The sequence below is a fragment of the Lissotriton vulgaris genome, chromosome 7 (genome assembly GCF_964263255.1).
Source record: "Lissotriton vulgaris chromosome 7, aLisVul1.2, whole genome shotgun sequence".
NCBI classification, from domain to species: domain Eukaryota; kingdom Metazoa; phylum Chordata; class Amphibia; order Caudata; family Salamandridae; genus Lissotriton; species Lissotriton vulgaris.
The window spans coordinates 186,220,359-186,237,953 of NC_141695.1; the positions used below are offsets into that span (position 1 = coordinate 186,220,359).

At 41.9% G+C, this 17,595-nt stretch overlaps 1 protein-coding gene across 1 annotated transcript in view; it reads right to left on the reverse strand.

Annotated features, from left to right (window-relative positions):
- LOC147701153 (sialic acid-binding Ig-like lectin 14) overlaps window positions 1–17,595 on the reverse strand; it is a 297,336-nt gene that overhangs the window by 177,121 nt on the left and 102,620 nt on the right. The gene's annotated exons all lie outside the window — the stretch shown is intronic.

Here is a 17,595-nt window from a genome sequence, read left to right on the forward strand (position 1 = left end):
GTAACCACATTTACTAGAATGTATGTTTTGAAACACAGTCTGTTACTGCTCTGCACTTTGATGGGATCTGGATGTGGCAGCTTCTTTACAACTTTAATGCTGCGTCAACCTCATCTTTCATTAAAACCTAAATCCTACATTGGCGTAGTCGGCAGCTGAGGAAAAGAGAGGCTCAACAATCTCAACAATTTTCAAGGTACTGTTTTCACCTTCTTTCTGTGTCTGTGATTGCACCAGCGGCTGATAATTCAGACTTGCTTAGTCTAAATGGGAGTGCTTTGATCGCACCAGCGGCTGCTTCATTAAATATTTCAACTATCTCTAAGTTAAACTGATTAAACTGATTGCACCAGTGACTGCATCTTAAATTACTGTCTTCAACTGGATGTGTTATCAGTTTGTGATTGCACCAGCGGCTGATAATTCAGACTTGCCTAGTCTAAATGGGAGTGCTTTGATCGCACCAGCGGCTGCTTTATGAAATATTTCAACTATCTCTAAGTTAATCTGATTGCACCAATGACTGCATCTTAAATTACTGTCTTCAACTTGATGTGTTATCAGTTTTACAAGACAACCTCGGAAACTATTTGAGTTAAGTCACACTCTTCAAACCTTTGTAAGCAGACTTTTATTTGCGAGGCTTGAAAGACTATGATCGTTTATGTAATCCATTTTCATGAAGAATGTGGAAGATTTGAGATTTTTAAAACGTAGTGACTATGTACTGCCTTTTATAAATCCGATTGGATCTTTTGCTGCATATATTTCTCATTGACTCTTTCGTTTTACAACATAGGGGGGATCTTTTATGCCGAGGATTTAACATTGTTCAAAAAGCTTTCTTTTAAATGTTTTAAACTGCCTACCTCGCGCTTCTCTCACTCTCAAGCTCACCCTCACGCTCCAGCCTGCTGATGTCATTGCGCTACATTGGTTAAACGCTCTACGCTTCTATCACTGCGCACTTTCCCAGCAAATCACCTGATTGTCTACGCTGGTTCCACCACCTGCATTGCGTTTCACCAAACAACAAAGCAGCTTCCTTAGCACCGCTTCCTTCTATATTACAACGCTTCGTCGGAGCGACCATTTTCATTTTAAGGACTCAATAAAAGGTTCCTAAACCACGTAATCTTGATTTCAGCGCTTGACAAGATATTGTCATCATCAGATCCCACCGGAGTTCGATTGTCCATTCTTCTTGGTTTGAAATGTGGTGACCATTTTTTTTATTTTTGGTTTTAAGTGTGAACCTGGTTTTAAAAAAAGAATGTTTCACTTGTTATGAGTTAAACTTCATCTAAGGTGTGTTACCTATCTATAACCTTGCAGATTTCTTCTGTTAGACATAGCATTCTGACGCTTTAATATTCTTCATTATTCTCACTTTATTACCACAGCACCACCTTTTGGATGGTTTTATTTATTTATTTTTTGTTTTCTCTTTTATCATTACAGTGTGATGTATATTTTTGTGACCTAATTTTTTCATTTATTATTTCACACTATTCTAACTGCTTGCTGGTTTTAAAGGAGACTCAAGGTTTTGGTAATTCATTATTTAATTTTAGTTATGCAGAATGTTACTGCAGCTCCATTCTTTCTGTCATCCCCGGGTGATCCTCCTATTAAATGGCAGAAGTGGAAAAAAGTTTTCGAGCGTTATGCTAAGGTCTGTGGAGTCAGCTTAAGTTCTGAACGCAAAACCTCCCTTCTACTCCATTGTCTTGGCTCAAAAGGTCAGGATGTTTTTGACCATTTGGCAGAACTTAGTTCTGAAGAAGAGAGAGGTCTTAATGAGTTTGAAATTTGCATGAAAAAATTGGACAATCATTATTTGCCCAAGGTTAGTACCATATTAGAAAGGTACCAATTTGCAAAAAGATTACAAAATGAGGGGGAAACGGTTGAGGGGTATGTCACTCAGTTAAGAAAATTAGCATCTTCTTGCAAATTTGATAGTTCCATTGAAGAAAGAATCAGAGATCAATTCATGGTTGGATGTAACATCGAAAAGATTCGCGATGAATTATGGTTAAAAGATGAACCATCGTTGGATGAAGTTCTGCAACTAGCTAAGAGGGTCGAACATTCATTAAAATGTGTTGATACCTTGAATAAAGACAAACAACCCTCTGTTCAAGTTGTTAAAAATGCTGTGAGTGACTCACATAAAGGCTCAAATTCTGGTAATACGGTTAAAACTAAAAAGAAATCTTTTGTACCTAAATGTTTCAGATGTGACAAGGTTGGCCATTATGCCAATGACACAAAATGTCCTGCCTTTAATGCTATATGTTCAAAGTGTAAGAAGAAGGGTCACTATTCTAATTTGTGCAAAAGTAAAATTCCTTCTGCTTCTGTAAAAGTTGTTGATAATGAGTCCTTGGAGGAGGATTTTGTTTGTGGACAGGTTGTAGTCCAAGTCACTTCTACAGCTGATCTTAGAAACTGTCCGGTTGACAAAATTCTTATTGAGGGTGAGTCAACTGATGTCCTTTTTGATTCTGGGGCCAAAATAACAATTATATCTAGAAATTTCTATTTGGGAAAACTAACCAACAAAGTTCAGTTGTCAAGAGCTGACATTAGTCCTTTAGCATATGGAGGTAAACTCATACCTTTGTTGGGATGTTTTACAGGACGCATAGAATATAAGGATCGTTATACTGTAGGGAAGATCTATGTTTCGCAAAAAGGGGACAGTATCATCAGTTGGTTCCATCAGGGTGATCTAAGTATAATGCTTGATCCTAGTTCCCCTAATCCTATTATACTCAAGGAATTGGTTAGTTCTGTTCAAACGGATTCTAATGTTGATTTATTGCGTCGCATTAGAATACAATTTCCTAAAGTATTTAGGGATGAACTAGGATATCTCAAAGATTTCAAACTGGAGATTCCCATAAGAGTTTATTCTCAACCTTATACTTGCAAGCCTAGACCTGTTCCCATAGCTCTAAGAGATGAAATGATAAGTGAGTTGGAAAAATTGAAGTTAGGAGGGATTATTGAAGAGGTCACTGGAACTGATTGGATTGCACCTGTGGTGGCTGCTCGCAAACCCAACGGGTCATTGCGTCTATGCATTGATTTGAGGCAGCTTAACAAGTGTGTCATTAGTGACAAATATCCCCTACCTAACATCTCAGATCTTTTAACTAAAGTGGGTGGTGCCAAAATGTTTAGTACTTTAGATTTGGCTTCCGCCTATCACCAGATCGAGCTAGCAGAATCTTCAAGAAACCTTACATCGTTTACTACACCCTTTGGGACGTATAGGTTCATCAGAATGCCATTTGGTCTTGTCTCAGCGGCTTCTGTTTTTCAGCGCATCATGTAGAGGGTACTGAAAGGTTGCAAAGGAGTGTGTGTGTACCAAGATGACATTTTAGTTTTTGGAAAGAATGATGAAGAGCATGAGTGTATTCTTTTTGACGTGCTGAGTAGACTTGAAAGGGCCAATCCCACAATCAAAATTGATAAGTGTCATTTTGGAGTCTCCTCAATCCATTATTTGGGTCACGCCATTTCTAAAGATGGAATTGCACCAAAGGCAAACTTGGTGGATACTATAACTAGGATGCCACCTCCCTCTTCTAGAGAGGAACTCATGAAATTCTTCAGAATGATTGAGTACTACAATAAATTTGTAAAAGGTTTTTCTGAACAGTGTGTTGGTTTAAGGAGTCTGCTAAAAAAGGGTTCTGAGTTTATTTGGAATGCTGTTTGTGAATCAGAATTCAAATCTCTTAAAAAAGGCTTGAGAAAGCTCCTAATCTTATAAGCTTTGATCCTCAAAAAGTTTCTATTCTCACCACTGATGCCAGTCTCAAGGGACTTGGTGCAGTTCTTCAACAGAAGAATGTTGGAGTTTTGGACACTATTATGTTTGCCTCACGTGGTCTCAAAGACCCTGAAACCCGCTATTCTGTTAGTGAGCGGGAAGCGCTTGCTGTGTTTTGGTCTGTCAAAAAATTCAAAAAATTCTTGTGGGGAAGCAGGTTTATAATTAAAACTGATCACAAGCCATTGTGTGAAATTTTCTCCAAGAAGGGTATTGATTTAGTGTCCAGCAGAATAACCAGATGGGTCATTGCGTTGCAAGAATATGATTTTACAATAAAGTTCATTCCTGGTGTTGATAAGTGTGTGGCTGACACCCTGTCAAGGTTGGTTGATTTTTCTCATGATGAACCTTTGGAATGTGACGGTGATGAAGATGGGTATCAAGTTTGCCCTGTGTCTGTGGAAGTTATTGATGAGACTGAGTGGTGCTCAAAATTGTTTTCTGATCCAATTCTCTCATGTGTAATGTCTCTTTTGCAGAAGGGTTGGCATTCTAAGAAACAGGCCTCTATTGAGTGTGCCAAGTTCTGGGGGGGTCAAAGATGAGTTGGCAGTGTGCAATGACCTTTCGGTTCGTGGGACTAGATTAGTTCCTCCTTCTGAACTGCGTAAGAAGATCATTGTTTTGGCTCATGAATCACACTCTGGAATGAGAAAAACAAAAGAAAGAGTTGGCTCATCATACTGGTGGCCTGGTATGGATTTGCACATTGAGCGGTTCATAAGGGATTGTGTGATTTGTAATTTGAGTGATAAGTCTAAAGTTGTGAGAGTGCAACCTATGGTCATCAGGGACCTCCCAAGTGGTCCTTGGAAAGATATCTCGTTTGATATTCTGGGTCCCATTTATACTGATGGCCAACAGGTTTTCATTTTTGTGTTAATGGATTTATTTTCCAGATGGCCTGAGATACACTTCACATCGAACATTGAGACTAGCAGTGTTGTAAAATTTTTAGAGGCCCTATTTGCAAGAGAAGCTTTCCACAATCCATCCTCACTGATAATGGGGTCCAATTGGTTTCGAAAGAAATGGAGGCTTTCTTACATAGGTGTGGTATAAATCATAAGAAATGTGCTCTTCATCACCCTAAAACTAATGGGATGGTGCAAAGATTTAATAAGGTACTTAAGGAAACCATCTCTTGGGCTAAAGGGGCAGGCCTTAATTGGAAGGAACAAGTTCTTAAAAAGTTAGAGAGCTATAGGCTCACTCCTCACACCTCCACTGGTAAATCACCTTTCGTTCTCTTTAAAGGAAGATCACCTTGTACCTTGTTAGAACCAACCTGGGTGAGAGATCTTGGAGAAGAAATTACTAATTGCTCTAGGGATTGCAAAGTAAGTGATAATCTAGACTGGAGTGAGAAAGAGATACTGAATTCTTCCAACAGGAAACTTTATTTTGATTCTAAACATGCTGCAAAAGTTACATCTGTAAAGGTTGGGGATTTGGTTGTGATTAAGCTTCCAGGTAAAAAAGTTACATTTTCTGAACCAATAAAAGTGCTAAAAGTATTCAAACATTCTGTGAGAACTTTGGATCATAGAATCTGGAACTTGAATAGAGTTTGTGTTTTCTCAGGCAATCATCAACTTTGTGATTCTGAAGTTGACTCGAAAAAAGGTGATTCTGAGTATGACACAGACAATGAAAGTCCAAGGGTGTTTCGACGCTAATCCAGAATTGTCAGGAAACCTTCTCATTTGAAGGACTATGTGTCTTGATTTACATGATGGTTACTTTCTGTTTTCTTTTCTCCTCCTAGGTTTTTTTTTAGTCTGGGGTAAGATGTTTTTTTCTGTTTCTCTTGTTTCCTGAATCCTACAATATCTGACCTCCTGTTTTTCCCCCAGAGTGGCCTGCCACTCTACTACTCAATGTGTATATCATACCTAATTATTCAGACACATTACCCCAATTTGAGTCTTTTTCGATACAATGCTTCTAGACTAAAAAGGATATGTACAAAATTGACAGCATCACCAGCAGAGCCGTCCACGTGAAGAATTCAAACTTCCTGATGCATAAAACAAAAGATTTCTGGTGGTGGTAGGGGAATGAAAAACACATTTCTTCTACCAATTTAACCTTTTAGCTTCAGAAAGAAATTACCTCTCAGCCAATCATCAAATGGCAACACCCCTGGAATTTCTAGCATTCTCTTGATCCAAATTAACCACTAGCTAAAAGCACAAAGCGCCAACTGTAGTTTCCTGGTCAAGCGGGCCTGAGACTAAGTCACAAGTTCAGGCAGACCATGATGGAGTATGAGCCGGATACAGGGAGCAGGGTTGGCCCGTAGAGGTGAGTACCTTTAATCCTGGTTGTGGAGCACAGCGAGGTCACGTGTCGAGGATATACCACACAGTGACAGATGCAAGTTCCTCTGTCAAGAAGCCCCACGCTGCATCGGTAACAGGGAGTTGCGAAGCTGCGATGCGAGGTCCTGCATCAAGTATGTGTCACGCAGAAGTGGTTCAGAGGACCTGCAAGGCTGCCATGTCAGGTCTCACGTCAAAGATTCTTCGCACAGCAGCAGTTCCAAGAAGCTGCGGGTCCTGCAGGGTGGATAGGTCTTGCTTTGACAATTCTGATGCAAGGAACTGCATCTGTTCTGCCCAAGAGATGACAGCTGAGCTGTCTGAGCGTCTTCAGGCCCACTTTCAAGGATCCAGTACTGGATTGACAACACTGGAAGAGCAACATTCACAGTAGAGTCCAGGTGGTGATTTCAGGGTGGTTGAGCCTTTTCTGTCCCTGGGGATCTGATCAGGAGGCCAGCCAACTAGCTCTCTGTCACTCTGGTTCTGGGTTCAAGATGCAGGTCCAGTCTATTTCATTCAGTAGGCAGGGCATCAGGCTTCAGGCAACAGAATAGAAGTTCTTTTTGAAGAGCAGCACAGCAGTCCTTCTGAGTCTTTCACAGTTCCAGAATTGTACCGAAAAGTTGGGACCACGGGTCCGATATTTATACCTAGTCCTAGAATTGAAGTAGAAGAAGGTTCTGATGGTTTCCACTCCAGGTAGAGACTTTGTGATGTCTAAGTGTAGTAGGTGACAGCCCCACCTGTTCATCAAGTCAGAAATGGCCCATTCTCCCAGCACCTATTCCCCTGTGTCTCACTGTCAGGGAGCTATACACAAAGCCTGAACTGCCAGCTACACCTCGGCATGTGACCCAGGATACAGGCTGCAAGTGGCAAATGGTTAGAACAAGAAAAAAAAACTTTATAAAAGTGAGTGTTTTCAAAATTGTGACCTTCAAATCTGACTTTACCATTAAAGAAGGTTATGAATTGCAACTCTCAGACACCGAACTCAACATTCCTAAAGTTTTACATAGACTGCACCTTGCCCTATGGGCTATTTTGGACCTATACTATGGGTGACATGTATATAAAAATGGAAGGTTTAGGTCTGGAAAGTTTATCCTGCCAAGTCGAAATGGCAGTAGAAAACTGCACACACAAGCCCACAATGGAAGGCCAAAGAGCTCGACAGACTACTTAAGTGGGTTACACAATGCATGTTGCAGGCCCACCAGTAGCATTTATTGTACAGGCTCTGGGTACATGCATTACCACATTACTAGGGGATTATAAATAAATTGAATGTCGCAATTGGGTGCAAGCCAATATTACCATGATTTAGGGAGTGTGTTTAGCACTGGTTAGCAGTGTTAAAGTCAGTAGGCCAACAAAAATAAGAGCAGCAAAAATGGAGGAATAAGGCAAGTAATTTGGGGCTGGGGCTGACCACCCTAAGGCTCACAGGTCTACATCCCACTAAGTTAATACCATCTAATTGTAATTAGCTAAACAGGAGTTTGTAAGAGATCCGAGAAGCGGAACACAGTCAAAATATCGAGTTGGAAATATCGACCTACCATAATATCGAGTCTGAAATATCGAAGGAGCATAATATCGAAGGCAAGAATATCGTAGGACAGAATATCGACCCAAGGTAAGTAATATCGAAATACTTAATATCGATGTAAGTAATATCGAAGTTAGTAATATCGATAGCATATATATCGATGTTAATAATTTCGATGACACTAATATCGATATTTGTATTATTTTATAGTTTTTTATTATGTATGTGTTATATGTTTAATTTAAGTATTTAAAATAATTACTATTATATGTGTATACATTTTCTATAATAATATATAAATTTATAAGGAAATTTGATGTTTTAGTACCGGAGCGGGTTGTGGGTTTATAGGGGAATAGGGTGGGAAGTAATTTAATTATGGTAAGTTGATTAATAATTAGTAGGATTAATTAATTAATTATAATTATTTGCTAATTAATATTGATTAATTGGGAAATAATTAATTGATTAATTGATATATATTCTTTGTAGCGGGATGTGGGTTTATAGGGGAATAGGGTGGGGAGTAATTAAATGATTAATTAATTAATTAATATATGTTTTTAAATATTTATAACTAATTAATTGGCAAATAATTAATATTAATTAGTTAATTAATTAATATAATTGTGTACATATTTTAAATTAGTAATTAATTGGTAATTAAATAATATTAATTAGTTAATTACATTAATTAGAGTAATTTATTTATATATATAATTTTTAGTTACTGTGAATTAATTAATTGGGGAAAAATGATATTAATTATTAAATTATATTAATTACAGCTAATGTGCTAATATATTTACTTTATTGTTATTGTTAATTAATTATTAATTGCTAATTAAATAATATTAATTAACTTTGGGTTAAGGAGTATTTTTAGGGTTCAGGGTCAGTTTTGGGTTTTTGGGTAAAGGGGTATTTTTAGTGTTCAGGGTCAGTTTTGGGTTTTTGGGTAAAGGGTTTTTTTTAGGGTTCAGGGTCAGTTTTCAGTTCTTGGGTAAAGGGGTATTTTTAGGGTTTAGGGTCAGTTTTCAGTTCTTGGGTAAAGGGGTATTTTTAGGGTTCAGGGTCAGTTTTCAGTTTTTGGGTAAAGGGGTATTTTTAGGGTTCAGGGTCAGTTTTCAGTTCTTGGGTAAAGGGGTATTTTTAGGGTTCAGGGTCAGTTTTCAGTTTTTGGGTAAAGGGGTATTTTTAGGGTTCAGGGTCAGTTTTCAGTTCTTGGGTAAAGGGGTGTTTTTTGGGTTCAGGGTCAGTTTTCCCGACTGTTGCACTCTCTGGAGTGGGAATAGTAATTTTATCCCTACGCTATCGAACGCTTTCCCTACTGTTCCACTCTCTGGAGTAGGAATAGTAATGTTTACCCTTACGCTATCCAACGTTTTATATAATTAATTGTTAAAAAATCAAATGTTTATTTTATTTTTTATATTACTTACATTTTATTTATGTTATTGTTTTATGTTTGTAAATGTATTAGTAAATTAGAATATATTTCATTAATTTATAAATTAGTAAATTACTTATTAATACTTATTGTTCAGTACATATATATTATATATTTACTGTATATATTTAATTAATGTATTATTAATATATATGTATTATTTATTAATTTTAAACATTATTAGATACTTTTAAATATGTATATTTTATTTATTAGTGTTATATACTTACTTTTACATTTATATATATAAAAAAAAATCGATAATTTTAACATCGATATTTTTTACATCTATATTTTTTTTTCGATATTTTTGTACTTACCATGTTGTAGATAGGATGTCGATATTTTTGCCCTCGATATTCTTGACTCGATATTCTTGTAGGTCCATATTTCTGATGTCGATATTCTGTCAGTGATCCCTGAGAAGCACTTTGGTAGCTTGGCACAAGCAGCACAGCATTTATGATAGAATGCTGCTTGTGTCACTCGTGAAATAAAACTGGAAAAATATTCAACGCAAGAAATAAATAGTAAAAAAAAAGTCCAAAGTCGATCATTGACAAGGTATGGTCTCCCACAAAGTTAGGAAACAAAGCAAAAGACTTTCCTCCATAGAATGTGGTTTAACTGTTTAGGCAGAAACAGAGCAACTGAAATAAAAAAAACTTAAATTCCCACACCAATTTAGCTAAACAAAGAAAATGTACACGATAAAGGAGGTACAATAAGACAGAAACTAGACAAGGAGATCAGGGAATATTTGTTTTTGAACAGCATGTCATAAAGACCCTTAGGAAAAATGGAGGTGTAAAAATCATTATTTGTCTGGGTAAATCATTAAGAATAACTACTAGAAGCTATTCTTCAACTAGAAATGCACAAACAGTTCAAACTTTCCCCTACTGAGTTCTAGGCTGGTACTCTAAAATGCTTTCAATGTTCTTAGGGCTCTTCTGGGGTGAGGGTTCAGCTACAGACCCATGGGCAGACAAGCCATGGTACCCCAGCTTCCTGCACTCGCTAAGACTCCCAATTTCTTCAAATGAGGCATACTTTTCTCCTTGTCACTCCTTAGGCTACTAGACATCTACAGAACAATATTAGGGCTCCAGGCTGCACTTAGCCTAGGTCACAGACCTATCTTGGTTTATTGGCTCAGCTGTCAAGATGCCATTCCTTTGCCTTTTATGAAATTTCGTAGATCCCTCAAAACCTGTCTATTCTAGAACAGTCTACCTGTTTCACTGGCTTTCTTTGTCTGAGTATGAGTTAGCGCTATGAGACCTACTGGTGATATATGCGCTTAATAAATACCAAATACAAATACAAATGTCTCTGAAGCTCATTGAGGCCAGCTGGCCTGACACTGGAGTCCCACATCCCAAGTGTTCAAGTACAGGTGGAAGCAGGACATAAGATGTCAGTACTTACCCAGGTAGAAAAGGAAAGATGCTGTCTTGTGTTCTTCTGCAAATCCAGTAGCATTCTGAGGTAGTGGCAAGTATTTTCATACAGTGAACACTAGCCAGTGAGACTTGATAACACCTAATTCGGTCCTAAAATAATCGGCTGGGCCAGTCTACATTTGCAGGACTTCCAGTTGCTAAACAACTCTAGAAAATCTAGAGTATCATTTTGTAGAGATTCTAAGTTCTTCCCAGTGGGTGTCCTATTGAACGGAAGATGTTTTCTTGAAAACCAACCTTGGATGGCTGTAAGGCCAGCTTCCCTCCTGTTGCAAGTGGGCATAGGCTAGTTGGTAATAGATACTCATCAAATCACTTCCTGCATATAATGCCAATATGCCAAATGTACTGACACTAGTCTGGTTATCGGTTTAAAAAAATAAAGGAAATGAAACAGTAGATAGTGTTTATTTAACTTCTCTCTACGACCTTCCCAGCATGACCCGGCTAGTGCACTATCCCAGGAAAAGTGTTTCAGGCCTAAGGAATGATTAATCTGCAGTCATTCTGAGATAGACAATTATTTTTTACTAACATCATCTTAACACCACATGTTTTTTAAGGACATCAAACCTGGGCTTCTAGGGGAATTCACAAGGGCATATTATCAAGCCTCTTATCGCCACTTTAGCTGAAGTTTCCTGCCGCTAAAGCAGGGAAAATGTTATTGCTGTTCTTGATAATATGGCCCTTCAGCTTTATAGTTTAGGCCATGGTTTTAAGTGGGATGAAAAAACTGGAGGGTCTCTCAAAGGGGCATGGCCAATGTAAATAAGGGCTTGGCTTAAAAACAAATAAGCTAAAAATCTGTGCTTAGCATAGTGTGCTGCCCGACTTGTATTTTGTTGTTTCTGTCATTGCATGTAGATATATGATACAACAAGTAACATCAAACCTACAACAAGTCAGAACTATTGGCATTACCAATGGTTGTTAATTGCATAAGATAAATAAGCAGCAACTATGGATTGTATATAATGCTGAACAAGCATTGGCATAGCCAATAGGCTTCGCCTTTGGGACCTTATAAGTGTTTAACCATGCAACAGTTAATGTTGTTGCACCAAGGATATTGTGCTGCACCACTAAATAATCATAAGGTCCCAAAAGTGAGAGCTATTGGGTATGCCAATGCTTGATTATGTTTGTGGGGCTGTTTTATTATCTTGTGGGTCGGTTTCTACAGTTAAGAGTCCTGATCTTAAAACAAGCATTTCATGAAGCAAGCTCCAATCAATGCTGCCTTGCATAGCTCTCAAAACACTTCTACAATGTGTGTGAATGTCTTTAAGTAAACACTTGCCGCTTTGCAAACATGAGCCATTTTTTAGTTGTCTAATTCACTAAGGAGTTAGGGGGTATGCTTATTTTGGTGCCCGGGCCTATATTTTGTCGGTCCGCCTCTGGTAGAGAAGGGTATCATATGTAGAGTATCGCTGCTAGCATCGGGCAGGGTGGGGTGGGGTGGGGGGCTGCCAGGGTAGGGGCTGGTGGCAGTTTAGTCTCAGTGTTTGGTTGTGGGCACCAGTTTCCCTGGCGCTCCTATGTCTGGACGGGGGTGCAGGTGGGGGTCGCCTTGCACTGCTCCAGTGCGCTTGCAGCTGCTGGGTGTTGTCACAGTTCTCTCGTCCTCGGGGGCGGTTGGGGGGGGTTGTCACAGTTCACTGGATCTCAGTTGTGGGGGTTGTCACAATTCACTGAATCTCGGTTGGGGGGGTCATCACAGGTCTCTGGTTCGCGACGGAGGCAGTAGTTTCGGGGGGGAGGTCTCGTTTACTGGGGCTGCCTGTGAGTGGTGGGGTACTGTTTACGGGTTCTGAGTGGTGATGGCGGTTGTCTGGGAGGGGTGGGGGTGTGTCTGTTCACTGGTTCTGGGTGGGGGCAGTAGTTGCCAGGCTGTGGGGTGTTATCTTTCAGTGGTGCTTTCTATTGGTAGCAGTACTTGCTGGGGGGGGGGGGCGTTGTCCTGTGCGAGGGGAATGCGGAGGGCTTGCTGCTGTCACTGCTTCTTGGTGGCCCTCATGAGCGGGTTGTTACCGGTCACTGGTTCTGAATGGGGGTGTAGTTGCCTGGGCTGGAGGGTGTTGCCGTTCATCGCTTCCCGTTGGCAGCTGTACTTGCTGGGAAGGGGGTCTCTTCCTGGCTTTGGTTGGGGGCAGTCGATGTCCAGGCAGGGGGTGCTGCCTTTCATCGGTTCTCGTTGCCAGCTGCACTGGGGGGGCGTGCAGTGCTCCCTTGCTCCAGACGGGTGCACTGGTTGCCTTTGCTTTGCATGTCGGGCACATGTCGCTGCCTGTGAGTGGGGGGCCCTCACTTTACCTGGATGAGTTGGGTGAATGCCGGGCTGTGTGCGTTACATGGTGCAAGAGTAGCGATGGGGGCGTCAGAGGGTTGTCACCCCTCCTCCCCTCTTGATTAGTGCGGAAAGTCACCATCCAGGAGTGAATTGAGTGGAGAGGGGTTCGTCCTTCATGGGTGTAGCGGGGATAGGATGTTACCAGCCCTGAAATCCACAAATACTGAGAGGAGAGCCCGCAGCGACAGTAAACACATTGAAGGGGGCGTGCAGATTTACAAAGATGGCTGCTATCGCCATTCACAAAGGTAAACATGCACGTGTACGGACAAAATTAAAGTAAACAAAGATGGCGTCAGTTTGTCCACATGCGCGGGCATTTTTTTGTCCGTACGCGTGCATGTTTACCTTTGTGAATAGCGAGAGCAGCCATCTTGGTACACCTTTATGCGCGAGCATTCAGCTTTTTCTGAATCGATTACAAAAGGTCCTCTCCATGGCAAGTGCAGCACCTGCGCTGCTTTCACCAGGGCAAAACCTAAAAAGAATTCTATTAAAGCCCTGGTGACACCACGACAATGTTGCTGCTCCTGAGTCTCAAAAAGAGAAGGGAAATCCAGAGAGAAAATTACTCTCTTTAAAGGATTTCTCTTCCCCTACAACCCTCACCTGGCATGATGTCATACCGTCCCTTCTCCACTAGTGAGAAGTGAGCAGTGTGAGCAGCGCACATCGATTTGCTGCTGTCACTGCAGTCCAGAAAAAAACAGACCGCCTGTGCCAGGGTACAAAGCAGAGCCCGATAGAGACCCGTTTCGAGGCCCCCTTTAAAGAACTGCCGGTGCTCAGACCCGGTGGGACCCGGCCCACTTAAAGCCCTTATTAAAGCCCCTGAGGCTTTCTATGTGCTCCGCCACTTTCTCTTTCGCCTCCAGCAGGTCTCATTGCAGCTCCTGCCTCTCCGTCCGCTCATTCTCCAGCTCCCAACTAGCCTGCTCATCGGTGGTAATAATGTGGTGAAGAGTGCGTCTCATCCGCATTGCCCTCAGATGACCACCTTAAATAATTAAATACACTGCACAAGTAGGGACGAGGCAGAGCCTGAATTTTCATTAAAGTATGTTTGAATCCTCTTGCCAATTATCTTGCAGACGGGCGGATTCTCCAAGTTGGTGATCTTAAGCCACCAACTGGGTATGCAGGGGAGAGCTCTTTCCCATTTTAGGGATAACAATAAGGGATTATGGTTGGATATGGTCCTATCTAAATATTCAATGTCAGCCAAAGTGCCCAACATATGCGGTGAGCATGAAAATGCAACAAAACGCACTGAATGGAAGAAAGAATTCAGTGATTGTGGTTGGTAGTGGAACCAGCTGTCTATTAATTCCCATTGGCACTGCCAGGAAGAGAACTTCCTAGCCAGGTTTATTGCTGGGTAGTCAATATGTAGTGGGTGGGAACGGACCAGGTCAATATCCCCCACACAATTAAAGTCGTACCCATAATGGGCATCTGTGGCAGCTAGGGAACCAAAACTTGCTAATGAGCATCAAAAAATGCAGGTTGATCAACTTTAGTAGTGTAGATATTGATAAAGGAGATGCCTTGCCCATCTAGTCTGCCTAGTAGCACAGAATAGTGCTCATCTGTGCGGGTCATGGTACTGGTGGTATGAAAGGGGATGCCCAGTGTTACCCATATCAGTGTTTCCCTGGCAAAAAAACGAGAATTTGTTATACATCCTCTGACATCCACATCAGTTGCTCAGGGCTGCACCCCTTTAGCATCCAGGTGGGTTTCTCGCAACAGCGTCACATGCGCATCCCTGCATTTCAGAAATGCCAACACTTTGTAGTGTTTAGACATACAATTCAAGCCTCTCCCACTCCAGGACATAATACACCACATTGGATATCGGCACACTCTGCTCACAGCCACACAAAAACCACAGCAGGAGGAGAAACACCAATTTCCAGAGCCAAGCTGGAGTGAGGCACAGACAGAAAACCCCAAATTCCCAAGCATTCAAAATAATAAACTGATAAAAGACCCAACACCCCCTCCCGAGGGCAGCAAATCAACATCCCTTCTCTGTTCCCAAAAGGAGAACATTCTGCTGGTCATAACATCAATGGACTATGTCAGATGTTTGCGGAGTAACATGAGGGATATCGCCACTCTGATCAGTTTTCAAGCAATTAGATTCAGAGCCTTGTCCTGCTCACTTTAGCTTGCCTCATCTTCTCACATGGACCACTCTGGGGAAGAGTTTGAGAACTTGGCACCCATCTCCACTGCACGCCGGCAATCCTGTTGCACCCATTCTGGGAATGGCACATCTCTATTCACAGTTTGTGCTGAGGACATGTGCGGGTCCAGCCAGTGCCTCCACCCTGCTCCTCTGGTGTCATATGCAGCCATTCCCACACTTTAACAGGTTACGTAAATAATGTATTCCCTCAGTTAGAGCAGGGATAACATGGCATATTTGATATTCATGTCAAATAGTGTCCATTTAGCTGCCAGGAAAGAGGCTCTGTGTATCTGGACTGCCATGGTGAAGTCGGGAAAAGCATCACTTTGCCATATGGCCGTCCTTCAGTTCTCCCAACTCTCAGTTGCTGCAGAAAATGTGGTCTTGATCCCTAAAGTGGAGAAGGCGCTCAACCACAGGCTTGTGAGTGCCACACAGGGGTGGCGGGTTGTTTAGGCACCCTATGTGCCCTCTCCACCCAAGGGAAAAAGACAAACCTTTTGTGTCCGATGCCAGTTCTTTAGGTAGGTGACCATGACCGTATCCTCCACTTTCTCTGGCGGGCCCCCCACTCAAATGTTGTTCCTGCAGGCTCTATCTTAAGAGTCTTCTGCTCTGGCCTCCAGAGTCTGGATTCACTGCAAGACATTGGTCATCTTTAGATCGACAGTGGTAAAGATCACCTCCTGTAAGGTAAGTTCAGCAGCAGTAAGTTATTCGCTCAGTTTGCACTGATCGGCCTGCAAGAGACCTTAGTCCATGACCATTGTGTCAATTTTATACTCTAGTGATTCTTTCAAGTCCTTAATGGCCAACAAGTTGGAGTCCAGTTGATCACAGGATATGCATCCCTGCTCCTCAGTCATATTCATCTCACCTTCAGGGGGCGGGCTCCACGACCCCTGCTCTCAGGTCTCCATCTTTCCTGCATGCCATGGCACGGTGACAGGTGGGCCAAGGGGAACAGAGACTGGCATGGACTAGACGTGACAGTCACCCAAATCCAGTTGCGATATACTCTGGCAATCCATCACCCACTGGCGTTGAACTCAGCAAAGATAGGCAATGGTATGTGACACCTCAGCACCACTCACAACCCCGTGGTTCCGCCAGGTAATAGTCACAGGGTGAAGGGGCCACTAGTTCCAGCAGTGTGCTTACAGTGCACCTCAATAGCAGTTCAAAAGTGAGCACAGTAGGCGGGAGTGGACCATCCCTCCATAATACAGTTGCAGACAGCCCCCCAGGCCACCACAGCAACAGTACTGTGGGGTCTTGGTCAAGCCCCAATGATAGTAGGACCTCTAGGATCTCAGCAGAGAAGAATATTCAGGGGAAGTGCCAGATCACATCCTCTGCATAGACCATCATGCAACTTCCAGCATGGAGTAAGGGTGGACATATCTATCCCTTTAAAGTTTGGGCCTCCTTCGAAATCACTGCTTGGGGGGGTGCAAAATAGAATTTGGGCCTCCGCCGTCCAGCAGCAAGGGATAACAGAGGGCACCACCTCTAGACCTCTATGGCTTCCACCAGGGTCCACCCAGGTTGGCTGTCAGTAGCGGAGGGGACAACCCCTACATTGTTTCCCCTGCGTCAAGGGGAGAGAGGGAAGAGACCTGTAGGCTCACAGGCAGTTTCTGAGTGGCAGACCAATGCATGAGAGCAGCGTCTGGATTGGGTGGGGAGACTGTGCTTTACCAGAGACTGCTGGGAGAGGAGCACCAAGGCGGCTTTCAGCGTTGGAGTCTGTGGCAGTGAAAGGTACATTTTTAAAAATTATTTTTACTCTAAATTTGCACCCCTGCACCTGTTCCCCCTCTGCCACCCAGGTTCGGACTGGCCATAGCGGGCACTGGGAGTTTCCCCGGTAGGCCGGTAGGGTGGGGACCAATTTTGGGGCCTTGGGGGGCAGTTTTTGTGACCGTAGTTCGGCAATATCGCCCCCCTGTAACAAAATCAACTGAAACCGGTCCTCGCAAACTGCTCAGCTGCACTCCCCCTCACTCTATAGGGGGCCCTGCTGCTGCCCCCCCCTACTTTTGTTTTGTGGAGGCCATCGCTGGCACTATCATTATTAGAGTAGCAGTCAAATGTGCAATATTGTTATGAGAGTAGAAATTAAATGTGTAATATCATTATTATAGTAGAAGTGGATTGTGCAATATCGTTATAAATAATAAAAGTGAAATGTGTAATTTCATTATACAGCAGAAGTAAAATGTGTAATTTCATTATTGGGTATATTGTGATGAAAGATGTGGTTTAATCTTAAGTATGGAATATCCGGATCTGTGCTAAAACATATTGAACTAAATTGATCAGCAGTGTCATGTCCCCAAAAAAAACTACAGTGGTCACCAAAACAGATTTTATCCCATGCAAAATAAGAGC